At 38.0% G+C, this 16,241-nt stretch overlaps 1 protein-coding gene across 1 annotated transcript in view; it reads left to right on the plus strand.

Moving 5' to 3' along the window:
* Positions 1 to 319: 319 nt before the first annotated feature.
* The window catches only part of LIPC (lipase C, hepatic type), a 66,550-nt gene continuing 50,628 nt past the window's right edge, over positions 320 to 16,241 (plus strand). Inside the window, exon 1 of the mRNA XM_058846548.1 lies at positions 320 to 431. The gene's annotated coding sequence lies outside the window, so the exon portion shown is untranslated. The remainder of the gene's footprint in view (positions 432 to 16,241) is intronic.

Raw genomic sequence — 16,241 nt, forward strand, 5'->3', positions numbered from 1 at the left:
CTTCAAAACCCCAAGTGTAATTCTTTTGTGCCTACAGCACAGCTTCTGTGCTGGAACTGAGACCACACGAGGGCAGTGTAGGGGGGGAGTAAAATCCAGGGATGCAAATTAAACTCTAACCCTGATTTTCCTGCCTCTTCATGAAATCTGGAGGTAGAGCTGTGTCTACAGAGTGGAGTGGCCTGCAATTACCCCACAAACCACACAGGCAAGTTTAACACTTCTGTTCAGCCTCTTCTTATCATTGTGTTTTCTCCTGCCTTTATTTCCCTCACCACTGCTGTGAATATTCTCTTTCTAGAGCTGTGGCTCCGAAGTGTCTCAGAGGTTGAGACTTCAGTACACTCTACCCTGCAAATATACAAAGACTGAGCTCCTAAAAGAAGAGAAATTGTAAGAGATGTGGAAAGTCAGGCCTGCAGTTCAGTGAGGTGAGCATTTTGTACTGGAGCAGTCTCTAAAACTGTGGTAAAACACCCCTAGATTCCCTCATCTAACCCAAAATGCAAATTTTCCTGGGAAAGCAAACAGGACCACTGTCCTTGACTTTCAAGAAGTATAATTTTTATAGTATTTCACTAGGCTAGGAATTATATTCTTCAGAAACTCTTAGCTAAGCCTCTTTTCCCCTCAAACCCTGTGCAGGGTTCAGTTCTCTAACTCCCTGACACAGCTGCTCAAGTGATTTTTTTCAAGATGAAAGCAGCCAGAATTCTTAAAATCCTCTAACTCAGTTTTACTGTGAACATGTTCCTAACACATGTAATGTGTACTTACGTAAACTTGAGATTAAGTTTGTCTGCATTGTGCTTGACTGATCCTTTAGCTCCTCTATAATCTTAAATAGATAACTCTCCTAGGCCATAGTTGTATTATTCTGGAATTTCTTTACCTTCAATTTTGGTTTCAAAAGCAATAGTTTCTTTGAAAACTGATATTGCTATTACTTTCAAATTGATATTGCAATCCTGTGTAGTTAGATACAGTGATAAACAAGAGGTCACTCTCATATCCTTAAGGAAACATGTAATTTTTAAAACAATCCCACTCTCCTATCCAAAGATGGATTTTTATCCATTGGATGCTCTTTCTACTGCTGTGCAAGTATTACTAAGGCATAGTAAAATCTTCCATTTCCACAAGAAGGGCATTACATCTCTTGTATCACTCATGCCAGCTGCAGCTGTGACACTGTATCCTTGAGGAAAGCAAGAAAACTAATGAGGCAAAACCTTTCTGTCTGAAACCCAGGATTATTTCCTTCTAAAATTCTGCTTTTCAGGGTATTCCTTCATGAAATCCTGAAAAATAAACTTATCATATTCTCAGTTACAGCTAATGGTAAGATAACAAGCCTAGTAACTGCTTCTGGGTGTCACACAAACCTTTTCCTTGAACGGTGGTTTTGTATTTTACTGTGTATCTGATCAATTAAATCCCATTTTAGGGCTTCATTTTGAATCCTATTTCCTTCAAAATTCATATCAAATTACATGGACCTGTGTTCTAGTACAAGATCCAGCATGTAGAAGACTGTTTTGCACTATTTTTTTTACACACCAGCTTATGTATCCATGTTCATAGGCAGGAAATCTGATCTCCTTCATACACAATTTCTTATTCTTTCATTCAGCCACAAAGCTTCAGAGTAACTGCTCATTACAGGCAAAATACTGGTCTCTCTTAGGAAATGACAGATCAGCCTTTGATTTAAAAATGCCTATGATCTGGGCCTAAATCTTCTCTGTCTTTCTCTTCTGTCTCTGACAGTTTGCTATAATTTGAGGGAAGCCGTTCTACTGAGTTTGGGTAAATAAATGTTATGGTTGTCTCACAGAGAGAATAGCATTTAGGTCATAATGGAGGCTTGTTATTTACAGTTATAAAAAGCCAATTCTGAGTCCTGTCCTGGATGCCTAACTACATATGAGACTGATATAGTACATTTTCTATATTTTGGCACAAGAATGTGGTACACAATGATCTTTTTAAGCAATATTTTGAAGAACATGCCAATTTTGAAAAAAACAGCCATTCAAATATGTGACAGAGCTGTGCCTTCTGTGGAAGAGGGTATAAAATTGAGAATTCTTGGCTTGCGATATGACCTATCCACTGTTTCTAAGGAGGGAATCTTCATTAACGTCTATTTTCAAATTTCATTTTATAAAATAGTTTATGCCAAACTGGGACATATCATCAAGTAAGGCCAAGCTGGGTAAGCACATGTTTTTTGTATACAATGAGAAGTACATTGTGGTCTGAATTCTGTTCAGACTGAAATCTTTTACTAAGCTGCTTTTGTAAAGAGGGGTTAGAATGAAGGCTTAAAATTAACATAAGGATCTCTTGTTGCTTTTGACAGAGAATATTAGTGAAAAGACTAATTGGTTTGTATGAGAAGTTTAGAAATCTACTGTTACTCTTAATATTCAGTGCTAGTCCTTCAAGTCAAAAAGAACTGACTCATCCTGTGACTCAACTATTGCAGTGTTGGTTTCCATTATCCACCACATCAGAACAATGACATGCAGACATGTACATTTTACTTGGGTTCTACTAGGTTTTCCAATATAATTAACATCAGTCCACTGGACTTTTATTGCAAAGCAGGAGAAAGTTGTGGGTTGTTTCTGTTTAGATTTTTAAAAATGCTGATTTTCCTAAGTGCTTTAGATGTCTATATTCTACTGAAATCTAAGTGAGAATCTGTAATTCTGCTGAAACTGTTAATGATCTACTCGCTGTGTTTCCCTTTTATTAATAGATTTCTGTGTTTTCTCCTAAAGTCTGTAAAAGATATACAAAGTTACAAAATCCAAAATGAGACTGTTACAAGATGTTCAGGCACAATTGTAAAGCTGTTTTGTAATTTTAAATATTTAACATCTTGTTATAACAACAATGAATAGATACTTGGCAAGGTTGACTAAAACAGATGTTGAAAGAAGAAAACTAGTAACCATTTAACTGTGCAAAAGGGCTCAAACATGATTTGGAGCCTATGGGAACTGTGATATGAGTGGTTATTGTTGTGTTTGCCAATTAAATAAAGCTCATCAAATTATTCACAGCAAACAAAATCTGTTGCAAAACAAACCCATTTGACTCGTAGCAGACTGTTCAAAGATGCTTCAGTTTCTCTAAGTGCACTTTTTCTTCATTTGAGAGTGATTAGGAGACCATCCACAATGGTCAGCAGTTGCTTGATTGGTGATGTGCATGACAGTAACTGGTTTTTGTTCTTTTTCTTGATGACAAACGTTGACATTTTGGAGGGAATAGATAGTTTTCTATTTTAAAGAACACTGTACTTTCAGTACAATTCATACGAGAGAAAATAAAAAAGAAAGCACTAATACATCCTAACAGCTATAAAAATAAATCCTGGTAAAGTATTGAAGCATGACCACAATAATTTCAGTTAACTAAACACTTCTGGTATAAATGTTTCACTTTTGGGAAAGAATAAGTGTAGGGATTTAGAGTTCTGGTACCAGTCACACAATAAGTGATACCGAATGCTCATACTCAAGTTTACCATGAACACCTGAATATTGCACATTGCATAGAGCACACCAAATATAGCACCTTTATTCCATGGCTCTGACTTCTAAGACAATAAAAATATCTTCTAGTAATAGCTTTCATGCTGGAAATAAATTTGTGATTTTTCCTGACTTTGAATCTGCTACCTAGTGAAAGAACCCGCTTACACTAAGGAGAATGGGAGCACAGCTCTGCTTTCTACTTGTTGAACTCACCTACAGAAAGAAAATTGCCCAGCCCTACAGTATATTCTGATTCCAGGCTATAAGAAAGGATCAGACAGTGGTTCTGCTTCACAGCATAGTGACAAAGATTAGTGAAAGCCAAGACCTTGGGGTTCAAATCTGTTCCTTGCTGCCACCATAACCATTTGTGGATTAGAGAGCTTTCTTGCCATGTGGCTCTCCCACAACTGGAACAGTTTCACATAAACAACAATTTCAGTTAGCTGTTTGTGTTTAGACTTTTCTGGGTTTTTTTTTTAGGCACAGCTGTGCAGTTGAGCATCTCCCACTAAATTGGTAGCTAAAACCACTTCAGGCAACTAATTCAGGTACTGTGTAACAATGATAGCACTGGAAAGCAAGGGTGATGCTGTAGCTAAACAGCACAGTAGAAAGATAAAGACTGTAAAACCTCCTGCTCATATCTTACACTGTTTCAGCCTTTTCCTCACCTTTCAGACAGTGTGGACCTTTTTTAAAGAAGCTATAACATAATTAGAACAAAATATAGAGTCTTAAGAAACCATGCATAGAATGTCTGGAATATTTTATTGGACTTCTCAACAATTTAATTGCTTTTACTTCTGGAAAAAAGCCAACAGGCATCTTGCTAGCTGACCTCATTATCCAGAAACACATATCCATAAAGCACTGAGCCTCTCTCTTTAGTAAATTTCCACTATCCCTTTGCTTCCCATTTTGTTCTGTAATTTTGCAGTGCTTCTCAATGAAACTGCCTTTTTCATGACAATCACTGGCCAAAAGCTTTCCAACCCATAAGCAAACACATTCTGTCCTCAAATAGTCTCTGTCTTTCATCCAGCTACACCACTGAATGTCAGTAGATCCCCCTGTTCAGTGAACACACTTCAGCACCTGCATGTTCTGGGCCTAAAATTATTTCTTTGATAGCATTTATATATACTGCATCTTTTGCTCCACAGCCTTTTAAACAAGCTAAAGATATACATGCTTTGTCCAGAGGTCTTTTAATCATGGAAATGCAGCCAGCCTGGAAATGAAGCAACAGTTAATAGTGCATAGCAATATAAGAGCAGTTTAGGTCAGCAAACTATGAATGCATTTGTTCCTAATGAAGCTGCTGCTGTAATTTAGGAAAGAAGCAGAATAATTATTCAGTTTGGAGTTTGGCCAGGAGACCAAAATTAGCAGCATTCAGACTACGGTAAAAATGCTCAAGGGTTTAAAATGTCCACAAAGAATGTGGACCTAGGTTTTAAATTTCATTTGAAAGATGGATGAGGAGGTCATTTTGCTGTCAATGGGTCTCTAATTGGTTTGCCTCAGAGCATTTTTTTGATCAATACTTTCTACACCTTCATGTAACAAAGATTCTGCAATTATCATGTATTTTTACATTGAATGCTTTGCAATCCCTTAGTTATAAACCCCGTGATTTAGTAAGGCCAAAGTGAAGAAACTGGAGTAATTTTAGTATAGTTTGTACATTGAGAAGCCTTGATTTTTAAAACTAATTTTTTTTTTTTATATCTATAAGGAAAATCAAGAACTTTCCATCTAATAGTTTTAGACCAATTTAAGTTTCTTCTAGGAATTGTTTTTTCTGCTTCTTCTGCTTCCTTACCAAAACAAAGATTGGAAAGAAAAGTGTCCTTTTTAATTTTAACTTGATGACTCACTGTGAATTTGGATGCCCTGGAATTACAAGTGGTAGTCCCAGGTGAATAATTGTTTCTATCCCTGTCCCATATTACAACAGAGAATCTTATGATTATTCAACCCCTTCACCGTGGCACAGGGCAAGGGCTTGGCTCATCCCTCTTGGTTCATCTACTGAAGGCCAGGCTTCTCTGATAACGAATCAGAGCTGTGAGAGTGCTCTGGACATGAGCATGGACAAAACTGACACATGGCTATTTGCATCAGGAAAAGCTGAGTGCAGAGAGGAAGTTATATGGACAGCGTTTCTTTTCCAGGGAGCATCTTTCACTCCCAGTAAACCAGAATGTGCGGCATCCACAGGAATGCCATGCTCTTTGCTAGGGTAGCACATCAGCATTGATGGACCAGCAAAGCTGTGTGAGTGCAGCCTTAGCCAGGCATAAAATCTACTTTTGATCTTGGCAGTAAACTCCCACTGATAACTGATAGTCTGCTTTCAGTCATGGACTTCACACAAACTAACTTTTACACTCTGACCCATAATATTATTTAGAACATATACACCCCTCTTCCAGCACAGAGAATAAAAAGCTGCACAGTACATCTTTCAGGAACACTGTAAAGATTCCACTCATCCATCCCTAAAGACAAAAGTATTTTTCAAAGTTTTCCATCATGCTGTACAGTAGTAGTTAACGTTGCCAATCTCCTGTATGTGTATTACAAAGAAGAGCAGAGAAATAACTAGGATAAAATTCCATTATTCAGGTGAAAAATGTCTGTCCTTACAGCAATCCAGCTACCAAGGAAGTATGGTATATTACCAAGATACATATATATATATATATATTTTTCATCAAACAATGAAGCTGGAACAAACAATGTGAGACTTTACAGATCTGTGACTTTTTACCTCAGGAGACTAGCACAAAGCAGAAGGTTTTATCAAGTTATTTTATTATAAAAGTGAGTGATATGCATACTTAAAACATGCACCAAGGGAATGAGAGGCTGCAAAATATGAAAGTAACCCTAGACCACATTAGCATAGCCTTGATCTGCGAGAACAGTACTGGCAGTAAACTCTAGCTCAGTACTGATCTTTTTAAACTTCACCACAGTTTCTTGTAATGTCCTTTGTTATGTCAAATTTTAACCTCAAATGCAACGAGCAAATTGCCCCATGTATTATTGGTCCTGATTTATACAAAAGGCACATACTCTTTCTTCAAAGGTTGACTGAAGAAGAACTCTAAGGATGCTATTTGGTTCCAAGTTAGCAGCTGAAGTTAAAAGATGTGATGTTTATGTTGCCTTAAGAATGTTATACCGCCGTAATCTAGAAAGCACAACATAACAAGTCTTAGTAGGTCTGCAATAAAAACATTAATTGGGAATACTTTTAAAGGCCATCTGATTTGTCATCACCAAAGGAGAAGGATCAGTGTTCCTTCAAGTGACCAAGAGTGCCTAGCCAGGGAAAAGAACATATTCACTTCTGAAATGTTGCATTTCCCATAGATCTGAGCTTCTGTCAGTCAAAACAGCACAAGTCTTGAAAGAAATGGAAAAATGAAACCTATTTCCCAGAAGGCAGCATACTAACTACGGCAGTGCATGCACTTCTAACAGATTTATGGCTTATATGTATTATAGTAGTTTCTCTTTTGGCAGCCCACGTTTTTAAAAAATTTCATTTACTTTCTTCTGGGACTGAATGTTTTTCTCCTCATAAATCAGCCCATTGCAGAAGACAATCATAATGGCATTTTGCTGCTGCTTGGAAAGAAGGTGACCAGAACTCTGCAGTCCTGAGGTGCAGTCAGGGACCAGCTGTGCTGTGAGCTGCCTTCCCAGGAGGAACGAGCATGGAGCACTGCTGCACCTCTGGCATTCCAGCACAATTCTCTGGCTGCATATTGGTTTCAGTCCTTGGGACACAGGGCAAACTCTTTAAAAGTCAGGTTTTTGGAAGGTTTCCTTCTCTGCACCCACTAGTCTCAATGCATCCAATTTCCCTGGACATAATCCCGAACCAACTTCCTTAACAGAACAGCACCACTCCTATTCAAAGGCCTCAGTGAAAATAAGCAGCCTTGCAGGGAAGCACTTCCTTCCAGAAATTATGGTGTACATGGATATTTTACACATCAGGACACTGCCAACATTATACAATGCCAGCTATTGTCATATCTGTAGTAGCTGGGCCCTATGTAATGCCTACAATACCAGTAGCCATTTCTATGAAGCCAAGTGTTCAATGTTACATTGTTTACATGGCTTTGATTTAGAACTGAATGAAGAGAAAATATTGTGTAAATCCTTATTTCAGAGTTATTAACTAGTTATTATCTATTATTTATTTTCATATTCTGTTGTACTCATTTTGATAAGCATTTAATTTAACATCAAGTAATTTTTTTATTCTAAGTAATGGGATCATCTTCTGCCAAAAGCAATTCCTTTTTGCTTGCTTTTTTTTTGCTTTGCTTTATAAAATGGAATCATCACCATGTAATCCAGACTAATCACTTCCCTCACAATCTGTCAGCAAAATGCAGGGATACATGGCTCAAAATATAATACAAGCAAAATATGGTATGTCAAAACCTGCCTTCCTTGGGCTGTCATAATTCCTAATGAAGACTGGCTACATGTGATATGCTCCATAGCAGTACTAATGGCTCTCTAAGGACTACAGCTGAAGTGATTTGCCAGTGGTACAGCCCAGATACCCCTTGCTATGAAATCTGAAAAATTATACACTTCCCTTGTAATTCCAAGTAAACTCTTAATTTCATTATGGATTTTGTTCTTCTCAAAGGGAAAAGGTATTACAATGCATAAAACAAAGTCTTGAGAAAGGGAAAAAGAATAACAAGATATTTAAAGCTAAAGCAAAAATAATCTGGAAAATACACCAGTCCTTTGACTTTGATCAACTTGCCTAAATAGAACCAACCTTCTAAATAGAAAAAATAGAGGGAAGGATTGACATCCAGAGGCACCCTGACAGGCCTAAGAGGTTGGCCTGCATAAACCTCAAAAAGTTCCATAAGGCCTAGTCCTGCACATGGGCTGGGGCAATCCCAAACACAAATACAGGCTGGGTGGAGAGAGGAGTGAGAGCAGCTCTGGGGAGAAGGACTTGTGGGTGTTGGTGGATGAGAGGCTGCACATGAGCTGGCAGCATGTGTTTGCAGCTCAGTAAGACAATCATATCCTGGGCTTCACCTAAAGAAGTGGGACCAGCAACTCAAGGGAGGAGGTTCTTCCATAAAGTATTTATCCAATGCCTTGCCAAAGTTTCAAATACATCTTGTTTAGTGCAACATTTTTCTATCTTTTTACTTCCTTCTCTTGTTTTCTAGAGGAGGTGAAAGTCCATGAGTAACAAATTCAGACCTACCATGAATGGGTTTGCTTTTCTCAGTCACCTTTAGGAAATTGCCCTAAGCCAGTGGTGTAAGTATGAAAACATTGTTAGGGTATTGCAACAACACAAACATTCCTAGTTACATCTCGATTTCAGAGTTATCTTCTACAGTATACCTCATATCTGGAAAACACACTCTTGACACCTTTAAGGAGAACGGAGACCAAATTCCTCAATTTCAGGGTACAGAATATAGTTGAGGTGCTTGCCTGAGGCTGATGCCAGAACCTGCCTTTTTAAATGTGTGTTCCTGCACTGCCAGATTAACTAGCTGTCAGGCATGAACTGCAGAGAAGATTGGACCATCTGTGGGGGAATAAGACAAGAAAGATTTCTATCCAATCTTTTGAATTTTTTCTTTGCAGTGTAAGATGTCAGTGGAAATTTTAGAGTAAGATGCCAAATGGAATTGGGAAATTAAAATGAAGTTAGTAATAATTTTGAAGCTATAATTAGAACACAGAAAAGCAAGGAATACAGAGCAGGACACGTAGCTATTAAATCTCCATGGAAAGGTCAGCTGCCTGCCTTTGTGCTCTTCCTAAGGGTGGTGTGAGGGCAGTGCAGGCCAGTGGTGGCTGCCCTGGATTTCATGCCCCAGTGTAGAGTGAGGGAACACACACAGATAAGCAGGTACAGGTCCATATGCCACAAGGTGTGTGGAGTTAGCAAGGTTTGCATCCCATCGATGAGGCTCTTGCAGTGGTGCTGCTCTTATCCATAGTAAATACATTTTAGACTCCTTACCTATTCCCCAATCACTACAAACCTAGGACTTGACTTGAAAATTCATATGACTGACACCTGTGTTGTGTCCCACAGGTTATTCAACAAATAACACGCCGCATGTTAAGGTTTTGGAATATTCAACGTGGAATAAACATATATGAAAGAAACTTGAGAAGTTGATATACACCATAAATTTTGAATGTTTTTGCAATGCATATTATGGTCAGAGTAACTTTAATGTTTACTTCCTTCTCCTCTTTTGTCTCCCAAGCAAATTACTCAAAGACAAGTTTACCATCATTTTATTTGAGTGGATCTGTGGCAACTCTCTGGGTTATTGACTCTGTTACTCGCACGGTGCTCATCCGGTCCCTCAGCACTGCTTGCCTCCAGCCCTTCACTCAGCTTCCTCTTCAAAGTAAAGGCTCTTCTCAAGCACTTTGGTGAACCACAGCTACTTAAAAGCCACAAGCACAAACCGGTCATTTGGCAAAGAATATTACTCTTACCCAACTGACGTAATCAGCCTTTCTCAATTAGCACTTATGGATGCAGCATTTGCTCAAGGGCCTGTTTGCAATGCACTTGGCTGCAATAGGCGTGACTCCAGGTGGAGAACTAGCTTTGTCTTCTCCATGTTGCCACCCATGAAATGTTTCCACACACAAATGAAGGAAGCAGCTAGGAAAAAAAAAGAAAGTGGAGCTAGAGAAAACACGCTGATGGGGTTTCTTTTTAATTATATGCTTGCTTTTTTGGCCTATTCCACAATGCTAAAAATGAATACCACAGATGGAGGGTGGGTGTTAGAGGCCCACTGAACACTGAAATTTTACTAATTTGTTATAACAGGAAACATCTGTGCTAAATACAGTGTTTATTAGCTCTTCCCATTTCAGTTGTGGAACATCAGCATTTACAGGACACTACCAAGAAATTGTTTGAACTCACAGTCACAGTCACTTTAAACCCAATACTGAGTGATTTTTTTTTGCTCTGAATCATTTCAACAACTATGGATTTTGTATTTAATGTATTGAAATACAAATGTATTTAATCAATTTTCCTATGGTTTATCCAAACATCAAAGATTTTCAGTTCCAGAACTAACAGAGAAACAACCATTTCAATTCTTTCTAGTCGGCTACATTCATTTCTATTTTTGTGAACAAGTCAACAATTCTTTTACCAATCTGTAACATTTTCAGGCAGTTTTTCAGACCAGATTTTCAGAAAATTTGGAGATTTTAAATGCATGTTTATCCTAACTGATGTTTTAAGTATTTAAGGCTTCTTCATCCCTCAACTAAGCTAATTTTCTCTCTAATAATCTCCTCTAACCTTTTAGTAATGTAGGAACTACCACAGTACATCAGATGCAAGGGTCTACTCAGTATCTAAGTTCTGCTAGGACTTGAAAGAGCTGTGTCAGGTCCTGGAACAAACAAAACATTAAGGATTGATAATTAACCACCTCAAACAGTCTGCTGCCCCCTCATCCACTCTGTATATATTAATTCTATTCTTCTCCTTTGGCTTTCTTGTCTGTTTGTTCTTTTCATGAAGCCTCACTTTTAATGACAGCAGCTCCACAGAGATCCAGGTTTTGCTCCTGTGAGCATGTTAAGTTCTAAGAGACATCATCAATCAGCCTTTGAATGTTTAGTGTCTTTCAAGTTTCTTTACTTTGGCATGGTTCTTTGCCTTTTGTATAAGTGCCTTCATGTGTATCCTCTTCAAATATGTTACCTACAAGAAGCTCTGGTTGTCTTGTTCTTGCTGCCTTCTTTATCCATAAGAGCCATCAATCAATATCTGAAACAAGTCTGCTTTCTATTTGTTGTTACAAATTCTGCCTTCTAAATACAGTAGCTCAAAAGCAAGGAGAGAGAGCACTTTTGGTTTTCCTCTATATTCATCTGTTTCAGATATGCTTCTGTTTGATGTGAGGGAGGTGAACAAGCAAGGCAGCTTCAAAAGGCAATGCTCTTGTGTTGGTTTTGTTTAAAACCATAAAGCTCAGTCCTCAGGGGGGAAGGAGGCTGGGCTGGATCTCAGTTTTCCAATGAGCGTTGTTGCACGTGTTTGGCTGTCTCTTACACAGACCAATGAAGGGAAATGCCCTCAGCAGGTACACTGAGGTTTCCAAAAGCACATCTGCTCTTCACAGTTACATTTATTGACACCCCAGTGCTGATCTGGGGAAGGTTTCCTACGTGTTACAGCTCTGTGTAAAACCTGCTTTAACAACAAAAAATTCAATGCAAACTTTTACAGGGCATCCCTGAAATAGGACACTGAAAACAGCAAATATCCAAAATAAGACAGAATGCAGGTGGATAAAAGGTCTGCAGCTGCACTACCCCTTCCAGCAATGCATAATCATGCAGAAATTTGGTCCTGTCTGCTGAAGAACAGAACTAATTGTAATGGGAGGCAGGGAGTAGGCCAGCTCCTAACCTGTTTTAAGGCAGGGGTAATATGTAAACACCCAATATTCTACACATAATGGAAGAGCAGGGGCAGTCCAGATGTATTGGGATTTGTTCCCCCCTTTTATTTGGTTCATCAATTATTTGTGTTTTTCTGATTTGTCAAGCTTTCAGACATACCTCAGACAAACACAGTGTACACATGAAAAAGACAGACAGACCCAGAAGAAACAGCATTCTTCTAAGGCAATTAAGCAAGTAATGAATTGTTATGAAAGCACTCCATGAAGATCAAAGTAAACAAAAAAATGCCTTCTTTTAAAGTTTGAAGTAGAAGCAGATGACCCACTCATTATACAACTATGTTTATGTTTGGTAATTGTATTTGTGTTCTCTTTGTTTACAGATGTTTATAATAAGAATTACTCAGTGCAGCAGATTTCAAAAATTATCGAAAGGCACAAATATACAAAATCTGCTAAAGTTGTGGGGAAACTTGAAATTGCAAGAATGCCATTCCTAGTCCCAAATATGTTCCCAAGGAAAGTCAGATAATATTCTGGGTGATGAGTCATGGAAGAAGACTACCTTATCAGGAGATACAGAGTATGAAATGCATCTTGCAGGAGAAATTCATATTTCACAACACTGTGCTCAAGCAAATTAGTGTTTTTCTTTCATATCAGAAAGCAAAGTTTGCTGATCAATTATTTTGTTTTGAATTTGATACTGAGAAGTCTGATGGCTCAATAGCTATTGCTGTAAAGGAAGTTTCAGACTCATGTGCAGCTGCCGTATGTTTGACATAGACCATGAATCTACACACAAAAGTCCATCTAAAAATGTCTCTTCAGAGTTATTTGATATTTAAAAATCCTAGAAAAGATAAAACAGGTAGAATAAATTTTGGATTTAAAAAGTGCATTGAAAATTCAACCACATAAAATTTTTCTTGCTCTATAACCTCAGATGTATTAGCATAACCATCACATGAATCTTTTTTCAGATGCTAGGGTTATTATAGGAACATAGGGTGGATCCTCAGCTGGTGAAAATCATTAGAGCTGCACAGAAGCCAATTTATGCTAGCTGAAGTTCTGGCCCATAAAATCTCTTCTAAACCTGAAAGAACATCTTGTACTACAATATAACTGGTCTTCAGGTGATTGAAAAGCATCTTGATGAACACTGTGGTTTCAGGAAAAAAAGCAGGACTGTATGCCTGACAAAATTCTGCTCTGTGTTCCTCTCTTTAACTTGATTAGAAAGATATATTCAAGCAAAAACTTGCCTGGTACAATGCATCATTAGTCACACTCTGCTTCCCAATAGTGAAACCATCAATTTTATTTTAGATGTGAATATGTGCAAGAGGTCTAACTGTAACTGGAACATTAGCCAAGAAGCAGATGGGGACTGTGATTGAGAGTCTACCTCCTGGGTATATGTTGTACAAGGAGCAGCTCAGCAGAAGAGAGAAGGTTATCAAGCCCCCTTACAGAATATGCAAACTAGATATAAACACATCGACATAAGCTACAGATTTGGGGTTGGCCACTGTGTGTTTAAGAAAAGATTCTATTTCATGTAAAGCTGGCAAAGCAGTAGCCTCCATGCAATACAAAATATGTGTTCTGTCTGTTTCACAGAGAGCAGTTTGGAATATCTATTTCTAAATTTGGAATCCAAATCACTACAGTAGGTATGAGTGATTTCAGTGCAGAAAATGATGTAATTGCAAATGCTGGGTGTTATTGAAAAGAAAGATCATATCTACGGATTTATTTTTTTAAAAGATCCTTTAAATTTTAAAATTAACATATTTAACCATAACCATATTTAAACAATTTAATTTCAGACATTTTTTAAGAATCAAGATTTTTGCAAATACCAAATACCAAGGATACTTTCCTTATCCAGAGCATGAGTAACAAACATATCCAATTCTAAAGAATAAACTTTCCACTCACTCTTGAAAGTAACATCAGGATACAGTGTAGCTTGCATATTCCAGGCATCGTTTTCCTACATTAGCGTCTCAGCCATTTTTACAGTCCCTGAGATCTGCTCCCTGATTTTCTGGTACCTGTGTTGTACATTTTGTCACTGCCAGTGGTGCAGGACTGCAGCAGAGCAGCCTTGCAGTTCTCAAGGCTCTGACAGAGCACTGGGAGTGTCTCAGGGGTGTCGAGTTTCACTCAGGCACCATTCTTACAATCAAACAGTGGAATAATATGAATACTCAGAGCATCCTTATTTTCCCAGAGGATTCTCTTTTTTCTGCAGTGATTTTTACCCGGAATATTGCAGCTCCCACTCACTGCACCTCATGCAGATTGAAATGTGGCTGAAAAAAAGCCATTTTAGTATGTGGTGCAACATGCTGCCAGTAACTCTGAGTAGCTGTTGCACAGTTGCTTCTGGTAAATACCTGGCTCCACTTTTTCTATTCTCATAATGTGCCAAAGACTCTTTCTTGCTATGCTTTTTGCATTAGGGTAACCAATTCCTAAAATAAATTTAGGTTATATACCCATAGAATGTTATATATGCAATAACAATACAAACAGCAATTAACCCATCTAAGAGCATATCAAGCAAAGTAGTTATCAAGTGACCAGATAAACATATTGAAAATGGCAAAGGTTATAATTTTAATACTTGGATTCACAGGAAAATTATTTACCAAGAGTTTCCCACCTCTAATGATCATTACATTTGCAGAAGACCCATTCTTTTCTTTATGAGCAGATAATAAAGGTAATTGTAATTACTCATGTAAATCAAATGGAGAAGAAAAGAAAACCCAAACCCACGCTCTGAAAACACATTGTGTGACAATGCTGTAGAGGCCATCAGGAGCAGCTCCTTCCTCTGGAACACAATCACATCTGCTCTCTGCAGACTAATGTGCCATAGCAGGCAATTCAGTGCTACATAAACTCATCCTCAACATGCACTGTGAAAGCTCTCATTCAAATGCTGTACAATTATTCCCACAACACTGCTTAGTGTTCTCACCATTATTGCTGACATTCTGTGAACACTGGAAAGACAAATAAATATCAGCAATAGCTGACACAGAATTGCCAAATGAAGTAAAACCTGACAAAGGGAGGCAGGTTCCTCCACTTTTTTTCCCCAGTTTTCCTTCTACCACTTCAAGTAATCCTTCATAAAATGCTTATAAATGTCATCCTGTCAACCTGGGTTCCACAGTGAGAAGTAAATCCAAACATTGATCCCTTTAGACTTTATTTTCAGGCAATCTCTTCACAAAGATCCAAGAGACAGTTCTGTCCCTGACAGATCTACCACCTTGTTCCAGAACAACTCCTGTCTGCAGAAAGTGAAACTTGAAATCCTTCTCCTCTAAATGCTCTCTGCTTTCTTGATTACTATGCCTAGTGTCACCATTCAACCTGTCAGTCAGATCTGTCATCTTCACATAACCTTCAGCCAACAGTATTCTAAGTTCACTGCAAGGCTCTGCTAAATCACACCAGTAATTTCCACCAGTCTTAACTTTACTAAAAACCAGTAATTCCTGTCCAGCATCAAAGCCTAAATTCTTGTCCAAATTCTATCTTTTGTCTCCTTTTCTTGTTCACTAAAAATACTGCTGTGATCAGAATTTTTTATTTATCAAAAGTAATTTTGATCCTGTCACCTCCTATTGTAGATATCTTCTTTTTCAGTATACTTTCTCTCTCACACACACACACACACACAAATCAATCAGTCTTGACAGTGCTTCAGATGTGCCAGGATCACTGCCAGCTATGGTGACTGGTGTGACCTTAGAGATTGCTTGAAGATTTTCCATCTGTCTGCTCTATCCTGGACTCACAGCTGCTTGGAATGAGCAAGGAAAGAAAGTGATCTGCACTTTTCTCCTGCCTTCATGCAGCATCTAGCAGTATGGACTCCTCTCCACAAAGCATGCTCTCATATGCCTGAACAATACATCAAGCAAGCCAGCAGAATTTCCCTGCTGAGAATACTTTTTTTTTTTGTCTAACATGTCAGTTCTGATATAGTATATTGGTCATAGGAGATTTAGTCGTTAAAAAAGAGAAAACTTTTATCTGGGACAGTTTAAAATATTTCTTGATTATAAAAACAACAGAAAAATGAAGAATTCCTCATATTCCTATATTCCTGAATACTCAAAATATACTTTTTAAAGTTTATAAGCTCTGCTTCAGTCATTTAATTTGACACAGA

Source organism: Poecile atricapillus, chromosome 11 (genome assembly GCF_030490865.1).
Source record: "Poecile atricapillus isolate bPoeAtr1 chromosome 11, bPoeAtr1.hap1, whole genome shotgun sequence".
Taxonomy (NCBI): Eukaryota; Metazoa; Chordata; class Aves; order Passeriformes; family Paridae; genus Poecile; species Poecile atricapillus.